The sequence below is a fragment of the Phyllobates terribilis genome, unplaced genomic scaffold (genome assembly GCF_046119375.1).
Source record: "Phyllobates terribilis strain yellow unplaced genomic scaffold, ASM4611937v1 Scaffold_10__3_contigs__length_209671492, whole genome shotgun sequence".
Classification (NCBI taxonomy): Eukaryota; Metazoa; Chordata; class Amphibia; order Anura; family Dendrobatidae; genus Phyllobates; species Phyllobates terribilis.
Window position 1 is genome coordinate 106,421,507 of NW_027362770.1, and position 12,832 is coordinate 106,434,338.

General features: G+C 38.5%; 1 protein-coding gene and 1 pseudogene across 4 annotated transcripts in view; both read left to right on the top strand.

The window, feature by feature from the left end:
• Nucleotides 1-12,832, top strand: part of LOC141164440 (protocadherin gamma-C5-like) — a 533,108-nt gene that overhangs the window by 174,688 nt on the left and 345,588 nt on the right. The window lies entirely within an intron of this gene.
• On the top strand, nt 8,104-10,560 carry LOC141164898 (protocadherin gamma-B1-like; annotated as a pseudogene).

Here is a 12,832-nt window from a genome sequence, read left to right on the forward strand (position 1 = left end):
CTCCTATCACTTAATACAAGTTCCTGATCCTTCTTTATTTGGAATTGGCCAATATACTGGGGAAGTAAAGATTGTGAGAGATCTTCAAGATGCAGATAATTTAAGGCAAAAACTTGTGGTCCTGGTGAAGGATAATGGAGCCCCATCTTTGTCATCTACAGTCACTTTGAGTTTAGTTGTGGCTGAGAATTTTCAACACGTTGTTCCAGAAATAAGAAGACAACCGACTAATTCAGATACTAAATCTCCGGTAACTTTCTATCTAGTTATAGCCATAGCTCTGATTTCTTGTCTATTCATTATAACCGTTATCATCACAGTCATCTACAAATGCAGAAAGGACAACACCCCGACTACATATGGAGCATACAGTAGAAACATGTATCCTCAGTACACCCTGGGATGTCCTTCTGAGATCAGTGATACAAGTTTACCTTTCCCATTCTCATATGATGTGTGTGTGACTCTGGACTCCAAGCAGAATGAAATCGCTTATCTGAAACCAGCGCAGAACGTCCCCACAGAGATTCTCATAGACACTGGTGACTTTGCTATTGCGAATAGTCTACCAGACAGGCATCCAGAAGATACTATACCCCAGGTAAGACTCATATAGGTATTATCATGCCATATATAAAAAATATATCAAAAATGTGTATACCACAAAACATAATACAACATGACAAATTACTTTTTAAACATTAAATTGCAGAAGTCTTAGTTTTTTAAACTTCCATCACTACAAGTGACAGTGTAACCCTACAACATTCAGGGTCCTAGATAATTATGATTCCAGATGTTTATCACCTTAGATAACCTAATCAATTTTTACAATGCAAACTATGAAGATTAACAGAGGAAAGAGGCTCTTTGTCAGGCCATACACATTTCTGTTATAACTGTTCAGGGTGTTTCTGGGTTTCAAAGGAGTTGTCCAGTATTAATCTACAAGTCTGCAGTCAGCCTATGTGACTGCAGACTTGTGAATCCTCAAATCATGTGCAAGCGCCTGTGAGGACTGTGTATTGCTGTCGCGGCGAGCGGCGGGAGCGTGACCGCAAGTATGTGATTTGCATACATTCTTTCACGTGCCGACTAAATGTGTGCGGCCTCGCTCAGTACAAATGTATTGAGCTTGGCCAGATATAGTCTAGTAACAGTGTGGCCAAATGTATGGAAAACACATACTTATGGTCACATGACTACTGGCTTCTGGCATCAGAGAACACTTAAAGGGCACAGAGCACGCACGGTGAAAATTCATAAGTTTGCAGTCTCATAGAGTGACTGCAGACATGTAGCTTAAGACCACACAACCTCTTTAAGATGGTGAGAAATTGTTTCACAACCCTCTTACAGGTATCACAGACTGTTTCTTTGTGAAACCCTATTGTTACCTGTAGAACTATCCAGGACTGTGCTAATACATAGGTCCACAGGGGTACTATGAAGGAGACACATTTACTCCCAAAGCAGTTGTCATCTTCTAATCTAAGGGCCCTGCCCGCTGTATTATATTCACCACCTTTAGCTTTTATAGACGATGCTCCACTTCCGCAGTGCCATCTTGTTACTGCAACTTCTGACTGACCAGAAGCTCTCAATGCAAGTCTATGAGAGCCAGAAAGTGAATCTCATAGACTTGCATTGAAAAGTGACCTCCAACTTGCTCCAGCAAACATTTGAGCTATCCAGTAGGTCACAAACTGTTGGAGAACATCGAGAGTGGTTGCAAAAGAAGGTGAAGACAGTGGCAGGTATGTAAAAGACTACGGTCAGGGATCTTAGTTTAGAAGCACCACTCCAGCAATGCATTATAAAAATACTGGAGTGGTGCTTTAATGTTTTGTTCACTTAGCCACTTACAGTCATATGAAAAAGTTTGGGCACCCCTATTAATCTTAAGCTTAATGTTTTATAAAAATTGGTGTTTTTGCAACAGCTATTTCAGTTTGATATATGTAATAACTGTTGGACACAGTAATGTTTCTGCCTTGAAATGAGGTTTATTGTGCTAACAGAAAATGTGCAATCTGCATTCAAACAAAATTTGACCGGTGCATAAGTATGGGCACCCTTATCATTTTCTTGTTTTAAATACTCCTGCCTACTTTTTACTGACTTACTAAAGCACTTTTTTTGGTTTTGTAACCTCATTGAGCTTTGAACTTTATAGCCAGGTGTATGCAATCATGAGAAAAGCTACTTAAAGTGGCCACTTGCAAGTTGTTCTCCTGTTTGAATCTCCTCTGAAGAGTGGCATCATGGGCTCCTCAAAACAACTGTCAAATGATCTGAAAACAAAGATTATTCAACATAGTTGTTCAGGGGAAGGATACAAAAAGCTGTCTCAGAGATTTAACCTGTCAGTTTCCACTGTGAGGAACATAGTAAGGAAATGGAAGAACATAGGGACAGTTCTTGTTAAGGCCAGAAGTGTCAGGACAAGAAAAACATCAGAAAGGCAGAGAAGAAGAATGGTGAGATCAGTCAAGGACAATCCTCAGACCACCTCCAGAGAGCTGCAGCATCAACTTGCTGCAGATGGTGTCACTGTGCATCGGTCAACTATACAACGCACTTTGCACAAGGAGAAGCTGTATGGGAGAGTGATGCGAAAGAAGCCGTTTCTGCAAGTACGCACAAACAGAGTCGGCTGAGGTATGCAAAAGCACATTTGAAGAAGCCTATTTCTTTTTGGAAGAAGGTCCTGTGGACTGATGAAACCAAGATTGAGTTGTTTGGTCATACAAAAAGGCGTTATGCATGGTGGCAAAAAAACACAGCATTCCAAGAAAAACACTTGCTACCCACAGTAAAATTTGGTGGAGGTTCCATCATGCTTTGGGGCTGTGTGGTCAATGCCGGCACTGGGAATCTTGTTAAAGTTGAGGGACGTATGGATTCCACTCAGTATCAGCAGATTCTTGGCAATAGTGTTCAAGAATCAGTGATAAAGTTGAAGTTACGCAGTGGATGGATCTTTCAGCAAGACAATGATCCAAAACACCGCTCCAAATCTACTCAGGCATTCATGCAGAGGAACAATTACAATGTTCTGGAATGGCCATCCCAGTCCCCAGACCTGAATATCATTGAACATCTGTGGGATCATTTGAAGAGGCTGTCCATGCTCGGCGACCATCAAACTTAACTGAACTGGAATTGTTTTGTAAAGAGGAATGGTCAAAAATACCTTCATCCAGGATCCAGGAACTCATTAAAAGCTACAGGAAGCGACTAGAGGCTGTTATTTTTGCAAAAGGAGGATCTACTAAATATTAATGTCACTTTTCTGGTGAGGTGCCCATACTTATGCACCTGTCAAATTTTGTTTGAATGCAGATTGCACATTTTCTGTTAGTACAATAAACCTCATTTCAAGGCAGAAACATTACTGTATCCAACAGTTATTACATATATCAAACTGAAATAGCTGTTGCAAAAACACCAATTTTTATAAAACATTAAGCTTAAGATTAATAGGGGTGCCCAAACTTTTTCATATGACTGTAGTTATCACTTTTTCCGCATGACCTGGCGCTCCATCATGCTAGAAAAAGCATTGTTCATCACCACATTGCTCCTGGATTGTTAGAAGAAATTGCTCTTGGATGATCCTTAGATACCATTCTTTAGTAATGGCAATTGTTAGCCAAATTGTGAGTGAACTATCTTCTTTATATGAAAAGCAACCTCACACATGTATGGTCTCAGGATGCTTTACTGTTGGCATGACACAGGATTCATGGTCGCACTCACCTTTTCTTCTCTGTGCAATCATTCTTCCAGATGTCCCAAACAGTCTGAGGGGAGTTTTATCAGAGAAAATAACTTTAAACCACTCTTCTTCAGTCTAACTCTTGTACTGCCTTCAGAATGTCAGTCTGTCCTTCTTATTTTAACAGAAGTGGCATCTTTGCTGTCTTTCTTGACACTACGCCATCCTCTAAGAGCCTGTGTCATGCCAACAGATACATCTGACTAGAAGACCTAGAAAATTTTGAATAAAAGATCTAAAAACTTTGAAGCAGCTAACTTTGTGGAAGCCAAAACTGTGTCATCCTCATAACTTTTGGTCACAACTGAATACAGTATTGAATGGGAGAATTCATAATTTAAGCTTTATGTGATGCTGCTTGAGTATATTTTTTTTACTGGCTTTAATGTGGCCCAGGACAACATTGCTCCACTGTTAAGGCAGCACAGGCTTCAGCTGTGGCTTAGTTGGGATCTCATCACAATACCAACTTGATGAATTAAAGATATTAAAATGTGCATTAAAAATAATAATCATAATGTGAACATCTAACGTTTGGTACTTTTTGGACAAAAGTAACATGTTTCAAAAATGTCTTTTATGTAGTAACAGTAAATACAAACCAATTTTATTGTCTAAACAGCACCACTTTTCTTCTGTGTAAATAATTTTTACAATGGGAAAAGAATTGTCAACAAAGGTTTCCACGGTACCTCTCCAAGGTGTTTGTCTTTAATTATTTTTTATATTTCTTCATTTTGATTTAAAGAGGTTGTCTGCTTTTGGCAAACTTTTCATTGCATCCTGTCTGCACTTGTAGTTAGGGCTCTTTTCAAGTGGCCAGATTTTTGGTCAGGGTGCTTTCTGTGTGCTCAGCAGACAGCACATTGATCCACTAACAACCAATGTGCCTGTGCACAACAAGTGTATGTGAAAAAATGACAGCATGCTTAATCTGGACCAGACTAATGCATGTCAATAAAAGGCAGTTATTGCACTTGACTTCATTGCTCAAATATGTGTCATGATTTTTCAATGCGTGTAAACCAGGGCGCTGTCTTGGCTTCGGGCATCGCGTTCCATGACAACATGCCATTGTGCTGTTTGAGTTCTACTCGGCACCAGAGTCGCGCCATCAAAAGAATATTGAAGTAGAAGAAGCAACAGGAGGTGCAGAGCCCTAGATGGGAGGATGCTGTAGCAAAACAGGTATGCTGTGAGGTGAGTATTTTTCATACCCACCATGTTTATTATGCCTTGGGGTCTGGTGAGATCCCAGAGCATAAAAAGGAACATTCTATATAGAGCGAATAACTTCAATGTAAATTGAACCTCCCTGACAAATTTGAGTCTGTGCAAATTTGCTCATCTCTAATATATATGTAAAAATCAAATATATGCAGGGTGGGCCATTTATATGGATACACCTAAATTAAATGGGAATGGTTGTGGCACATTAGAATATGGGAGGGGGAAAACTTTTCCAGATGGGTGGTGATCATGGCGGCCATTTTGAAGTCGATCATTTTGGATCCAACTTTATTTTTTTCAATGGGAAGAGGATCATGTGACACATCAAACTTATTGAGAATTTCATAAGAAAAACAATGGTGTGCTTGGTTTTAACGTAACTTTATTCTTTCATGAGTTTTTTACAAGTTTATGACCACTTATAAAATGTGTTCAAAGTGCTGCCCATTGTGTTGGATTGTCAATGCAACCCTCTTCTCCCACTCTTGACACACTGATAGCAGCACCACAGAAGAAATGCTAGCACAGGCTTCCAGTATCCATTATTTCAGATGCTGCATATCTCGTATCTTCACAGCATAGAAAATTGCCTTCAGATGACCCCAAAGATAAAAGTTTAAGGGGGTCAGATCGGGAGACCTTGGTGGCCATTCAACTGGCCCACGATGACCAATCCACTTTCCAGGAAACTGTTCATGTAGGAATGCTCGGACCTGACACCCATAATGTGGTGGTGCACCATCTTGTTGGAAAAACTCAGGGAACGTTCCATCTTCAGTGCATAAAGAGGGCAACACATCATCATGTAGCAATTTCAGATATCCAGTGGCATCGAGGTTTCCATTGAAGAATGGCCCCACTATCTTTGTACCCCATATACCACACCATACCATCAATTTTTGTGTTTCAACAGCCTTGGAGGGATCTATCCACTGTGGGTTAGTGTCAGACCAATAGCGGTGATTTTGTTTGTTAATTTCACCATTCACAAAAAAGTTTGCCTAATCACTGAACATAATGTTTTGTGTAAACTGAGGGTCCTGTTCAAATTTTTGTTTTGTCCATTCTACAGGGTGGGCCATTTATATGGATACACCTAAGTTAAATGGGAATGGTTGGTGATATGAACTTCCTGTTTGTGGCACATTAGCATATGTGAGGGGGAAAACTTTTCCAGATGGGTGGTGACCATGGTGGCCATTTTGAAGTTGGCCATTTTGGATCCCCCTTAATTTTTTTCAATGGGAAGAGGGTCATGTGACACATCAAACTTATTGAGAATTTTATAAGAAAAACAATGGTGTGCTTGGTTTTAACGTAACCTTATTCTTTCATGAGTTTTTTACAAGTTTATGACCACTTATAAAATGTGTTCAAAGTGCTGCCCATTGTGTTGGATTGTCAATGCAACCCTCTTCTCCCACTCTTGACACACTGATAGCAACACCGCAGAAGAAATGCTAGCACAGGCTTCCAGTATCCATTGTTTCAGATGATGCACATCTTGTATCTTGATGGTATGGTGTGGTATATGGGGTACAAAGATAGTGGGGCCATTCTTCATCAAAGGAAACCTCAATGCCACTGGATATCTGAAATTGCTACATGATGATGTGTTGCCCTCTTTATGTACTGAAGATGGCACGTTCCCTGAGTTTTTCCAACAAGATGATGCACCACCTCAATATAGGTGTCAGGTCTGAGCATTCCTACATGAACAGGTTCCTGGAAAGTGGATTGGTCATCTTGGGCCAGTTGAATGGCCACCAACATCTCCCAATCTGACCCCCTTAGACTTTTATCTTTGGGGTCATCTGAAGGCAATTGTCTATGCTTTGAAGATACGAGATGTGCAGCATCTGAAACAACGGATACTGGAAGCCTGTGATAGCATTTCTTCTGCGGTGTTGCTATTAGTGTGTCAAGAGTGGGAGAAGAGGGTTGCATTGGCAATCCAGCACAATGGGCAGCACTTTGAACACATTTTATAAGTAGTCATAAACTTGTAAAAAACTCATGAAAGAATAAAGTTACGTTAAAACCAAGCACACCACTGTTTTTCTTATGAAATTCTTAATAAGTTTGATGGGTCACATGACCCTCTTCCCATTGAAAAAAATAAAGTTGGATCCAAAATGGCCAACTTCAAAATGACTGCCATGGTCACCACCCATCTGGAAAAGTTTTGCCCCTCCCATATACTAATGTGACACCAACAGGAAGTTGATATCACCAAACATTCCCATTTAATTTAGGTGTATCCATATAAATTGCCCACCCTGTATGTAGAGAGTCTTGAGGGCGGATCAGCTTTCTGAGTTCTGCTGCATGCTAAATCTAAGAACTCTGATTGTGTCACCACTGCTGCACCCAGTAACCCTGCCCACACCACTGATTAGCATCTTTCTGTCAATGTACAGTGTACTTAGAAAGCTGTAAATCAGTGGTTATACAGAGCTCAGCATTCAGAGCACTGCTACATCTGCAGCAGAGGAAGCAGTGGTTGCATCAAAATGACAGAAAACAGGCCATAGCAAAAACTTGGTGACAGATTCCCTTTAAAGCAAGGAAGCATGGTAGCATTCAGTAAGAAGCCTTTCTTGAGAAGTGAAAAAATATACTGTATATCAACTAAATTAGCTTTTACTTCATTGCAAAATTATTTTGCAAAGGGTACAAAAATTTTCATGGTATACCTGTGAGTATTTGAACAGAGAGGTGTGATGTGCTTAAAATATCCTGAACATGTGACATTGTAAAATTTATCATTTGGGATTATGTTGTAATGATTATTTATGGAATTTATGGCAAAAACTATTGACTGAAATGACCTACTAGGGTATTTTATAGAAGAATATCTTTAAAACACCATTATTTAGGATAAAATAAATGTGTTAATTTTGCTGCAGTTCCTCCAGTAGACTCTGAGTGCCACTATCTACCTGCAAATTCCAGCCCAAATTTCATTCAGTAATCTGATTTTTACAACAATGCAACAGAACACATAGGAATACAATTCTCCTGATTTACCAGCATCCTGGATTATTGCACCAAAAAAAAAACAGAAAACTGGAATTTATACATTCCCATGCATGTATTACTTACTGCAAAGGAACCTGCAAACCTGGGAAATAAAAGCTAAAATGGATGAGAAGATTATTATTGATGGCAAAAGGATAATGAAATGGCAGATACCAATCTTCATTATTATTTCCTTTATATCTGACCTAATATGTGCTCAGCTATTCTATTCCATACCCGAGGAACTGAAACAAGGATCTCCTGTAGGAAATATAGCAAAAGATCTAGGGCTTACGACCAAGGAATTATTATTCAGGAAATTTCATATTGTCTCAAGAGGCAAATTACTGTATTTTAATGTCAATTTGGAATCCGGGGACTTGTATGTTACAGAAAGAATAGACAGAGAGAGAATCTGTGATTTAAAACAAAGCTGCTTAATTAGCTTTGAAGCTGTGATTGAAAACCCATTACATTTATACTCAATTAAAATCCAAATTGAAGATGTAAATGATAATCCGCCGAGCTTTTCAAGGAATTCTTTTGATGTGGTGATTAGTGAATCGGCTTTACCTGGTGTACATCTAGCATTGGGACTTGCACATGATCTTGATATTGGGAAAAATTCTGTACAAGACTATATTATCAATGAAAATGAATACTTCTCACTGGGAATAAAAGCAACCAAAGATGGCATTAAATTTCCAGAGCTAATTTTAGAGAAATATATTGACAGAGAAAAGGAAAGTTCTTATGAATTAATTTTAACTGCCATTGATGGAGGAGATCCTCCTAAAACTGGGACTACTGTTATAAAGATTAAGGTGCACGATGTGAATGATAACTTTCCCAAATTTAATAAAGATACTTTCGAAATTGGTCTAGATGAAAATGCTCCTGTTGGTTTTCTGGTTCTCCAGTTGAGTGCAGTAGATGAAGATGAAGGCTTGAATGGACAGATAACTTATTCATTTCGTGACATACCAGAATTTACATATTCAGTCTTTAGCATGGATCCAACAAACGGAGCAATTTCAGTAATTGGAGATATAGACTATGAGTTTAAAGAAAGATATGAGTTAACGGTAGAGGCCAAAGATGGCGGAGGTCTTGAAACTCACTGCAAATTATTAATCCATATTAATGATTTAAATGACAATGCTCCTGAAGTTACAATCACATCACTACAGGATATGATTCCAGAAGATTGCCCACCAGATACAGTTATAGCATTAATTAATGTTCATGATTTAGACAGTGAACAGAATGGACATGTTCTTTGTGAAATATCTAACTATTTACCCTTTCGACTATTATCATCATCAACCAATTATTACAAATTAGTCACTGCAACTTCTATTGATAGAGAAACTGTGCCCTACTATAATGTATCAATTAAAGCTATAGATAACGGATATCCTCAACTATCCTCTGACAAAACTATTCAGTTGAGTATTTTTGACGTAAATGACAATTTCCCTATTTTTCAGAAAGACAGCTATGTTGTCAATGTTCAAGAAAATAATATTCATGGAATGTCAATACATAGTATCAAAGCATCAGATAATGATATCAATGAAAATGCTAAAATTATGTATTCAATTCTTAACAATAACATAGACAATATTCTGGTGTCATCTAATGTTTCCATAAACTCAATGTCTGGAGTTCTCTATGCCCAGAGATCATTTGACTATGAACAGTTGCGGGAATTTCAGTTCCAGGTGATGGCTAAAAACAGTGGATCTCCTCCTCTAAGCAGTAATGTCACAGTGAGGATATGTATCATTGATAAGAATGATAATGCTCCGAAGATCCTCTACCCATCACCAGACACTGAGGGATCAGCATTATTTGAGTTTATTCCTCACTCTGCTGAGAAAGGTTATCTAGTCACCAAAGTGATTGCAGTGGACGCTGACTCTGGACACAGCGCCTGGCTCTCCTATCACTTACTACAAGTTCCTGATCCAACTTTATTTTATATTGGCCAGTACACTGGAGAAATCAGGATTGGACAAAATTTTCAAGATATAGATTCTTTTACACAAAAAATTTTGGTTCTAATAAAGGATAATTGAGTACCCTCATTATCATCAACAGTCACCTTAACTTTGGTTGTGGCTGAAAACTTTCTAGAAATCACACCAGAAATAAAACATCAACCAAGTTATCCAGATTCTTCCCTTAATCTAACATTTTACCTAGTCATTTCCATTGCTTTTATCTCTTTTTTATTTATTGTGACTGTGGTATCCGTTATCATTGTGAAGTACAGAGAAGCACATTCCCCAACAACCTTTGGATCATACAGTAGAAACATGTATCCTCAGTTTACCGTGGGATGTCCTTCTGAGATCAGTGATACAAGTTTACCTTTCCCATTCTCATATGATGTGTGTGTGACTCTGGACTCCAAGCAGAATGAAATCGCTTATCTGAAACCAGCGCAGAACGTCCCCACAGAGAATCTCATAGACACTGAAGACACATGTGTTGAAAATAATGTTTTGAAGAAAAATATTTGATCAATTAGCCCAGAACAGGTAACACATACTCCGTTTAAAGAAAAAAAAGAATCAAGAATATTCATACTTTATGTCTCGATACCATATTGCAGTAAAAGAAAGGAGACTCTAGGGGATTAAGCCTCTCTCTTTTTTTTTTTAATTTTAACTTAAATTTCAAACAAAGTATCATCTTAAACAACACAAAAGAAATGCAATTTTACGAATTACAAATTTAAATCTTTATTATTCTTATTATCTAAATTCATATTGAAAACTATAATCTAAATGAAAACATAATGGACTTTTTAGGTCATTTCTAATACTGTAACATGATTTAGAGTATGTATAGAACAATATGGAAGTATAAATATACCAAATAGCGTGTTCTATATGCATTTGGATACTAAAATGCCTCAATATGGAGCATAGTAACTACAATACTTTACACTTTACAGTTTAAAAATTGTCCCTGCTTATTCAGGGCTCAGCACTCATCAAATGGGGAGTCCTAAGAGAACATTTACATCCTTCCCTGTATAAGAGTGCACACAGAGATGGCTGTAGAGCACTGACTGGGATCATCTGCTTAAGTACTAAGATGAAATTGCGCAAGGCTTGATTACTTTGACAGATTACCATTAAATTTATAAAAGTATGTTTTCTTTCTTAATGTTTCGCGTAGCACAACATATCCAATGATATGTGGCATAAGATGGCTATCTTAAAAAAAAAACAAATATGACTTTGGAATAGCTTGTTCGGAGTTTTATTTATACCTTATGTGTCTATATGTGCCTGTCCAGTGGTTGTGATGTGAATAGCAGTTTTTTAATGGTTTTAGCTAACATATCATAATAATAATGAACTGATATAATGAGAAACTGGAGAACTAAACGAGAACATGTTAAACATATTTTAGAAAAAGAAATATCAATCTAAATATATAAAATGTATTATGCGGTACTAATTAAATAAAAGTAAAAAAAATATATATATATATATACATATATATATATGATTCCTGGGGCCCCGTCAAAAGATAAGGTCCAAATGGCCCACGTTCCTTTCTATACAGAACATGAACCCTTTTAGTTGTATTGTAACTGTACTATCATTGCACACACAGGATGTTTTAACACAGGGTTATTCTGTTCAGAAGCATTAATCACTTATGTATGGGACAGATGAAACATGCTAGTTAGGTGGTTAGACCACTAATACCAATCATCCTTACCTTCCAGTCCTGTCACACCATTGAAAGTCAATGGTGCTCTTTGAAAAATAGCAGAAACAGAGTTTGGAAACATAACCTTGGGAGCAGAAACAGAGTAAGGAAACATAGCCTCAGGAGCAGAAACAGAGTAAGGAAACATAGCCTTGGGAGCAGAAACAGCGTAAGGAAACATAGCATCGGGAGCAGAAATAGAGTAAGTAAACATAGCCTGGGAAGTAGAAACAGAGTTAGGAACATAGCCTCAGGAGCAGAAACAGAGTTAGAAATCATAGCCTTGGGAGCAGAAACAGAGTTAGGAAACATAGCCTTAGGAGCAGAAGCAGAGTTAGGAAACATAGCCTCGGGAGCAGAAACAGAGTTAGGAAACATAGCCTTGGGAGCAGAAACAGAGTTAGGAAACATAACCTTGGGAGCAGAAACAGAGTAAGGAAACATAGCCTCGGGAGCAGAAATAGAGTAAGGAAACATAGCCTCGGGAGCAGAAACAGAGTTAGGAACATAGCCTTGGGAGCAAGAGTTAGGAACATAGCCTTGGGAGCAGAAACAGAGTTAGAAAACATAGCCTCGAGAGCAGAAACAGAGTTAGGACACATAGCCTTGGGAGCAGAAACAGAGTTAGGAAACATAGCCTTGGGAGAAGAAACAGAGTTAGGAACATAGCCTGAGGAGCAGAAACAGAGTAAGGAAACATAGCCTCGGGAGCAGAAACAGAGTTAGGAAACATTGCCTTGGGAGCAGAAACAAAGTTAGGAACATAGCCTTGGGAGCAGAAACAGAGTTAGAAAACATAGCCTTGAGAGCAGAAACAGAGTTAGGACACATAGCCTTGGGAGCAGAAACAGAGTTAGGAAACATAGCCTTGGGAGCAGAAACAGAGTTAGGAACATAGCCTGAGGAGCAGAAACAGAGTAAGGAAACATAGCCTCGGGAGCAGAAACAGAGTTAGGAAACATTGCCTTGGGAGCAGAAACAAAGTTAGGAACATAGCCTTGGGAGCAGAAACAGAGAGAGGAAACATAGCCTCAGGAGCAGAAACAGAGTTAGGAAACATAGCCT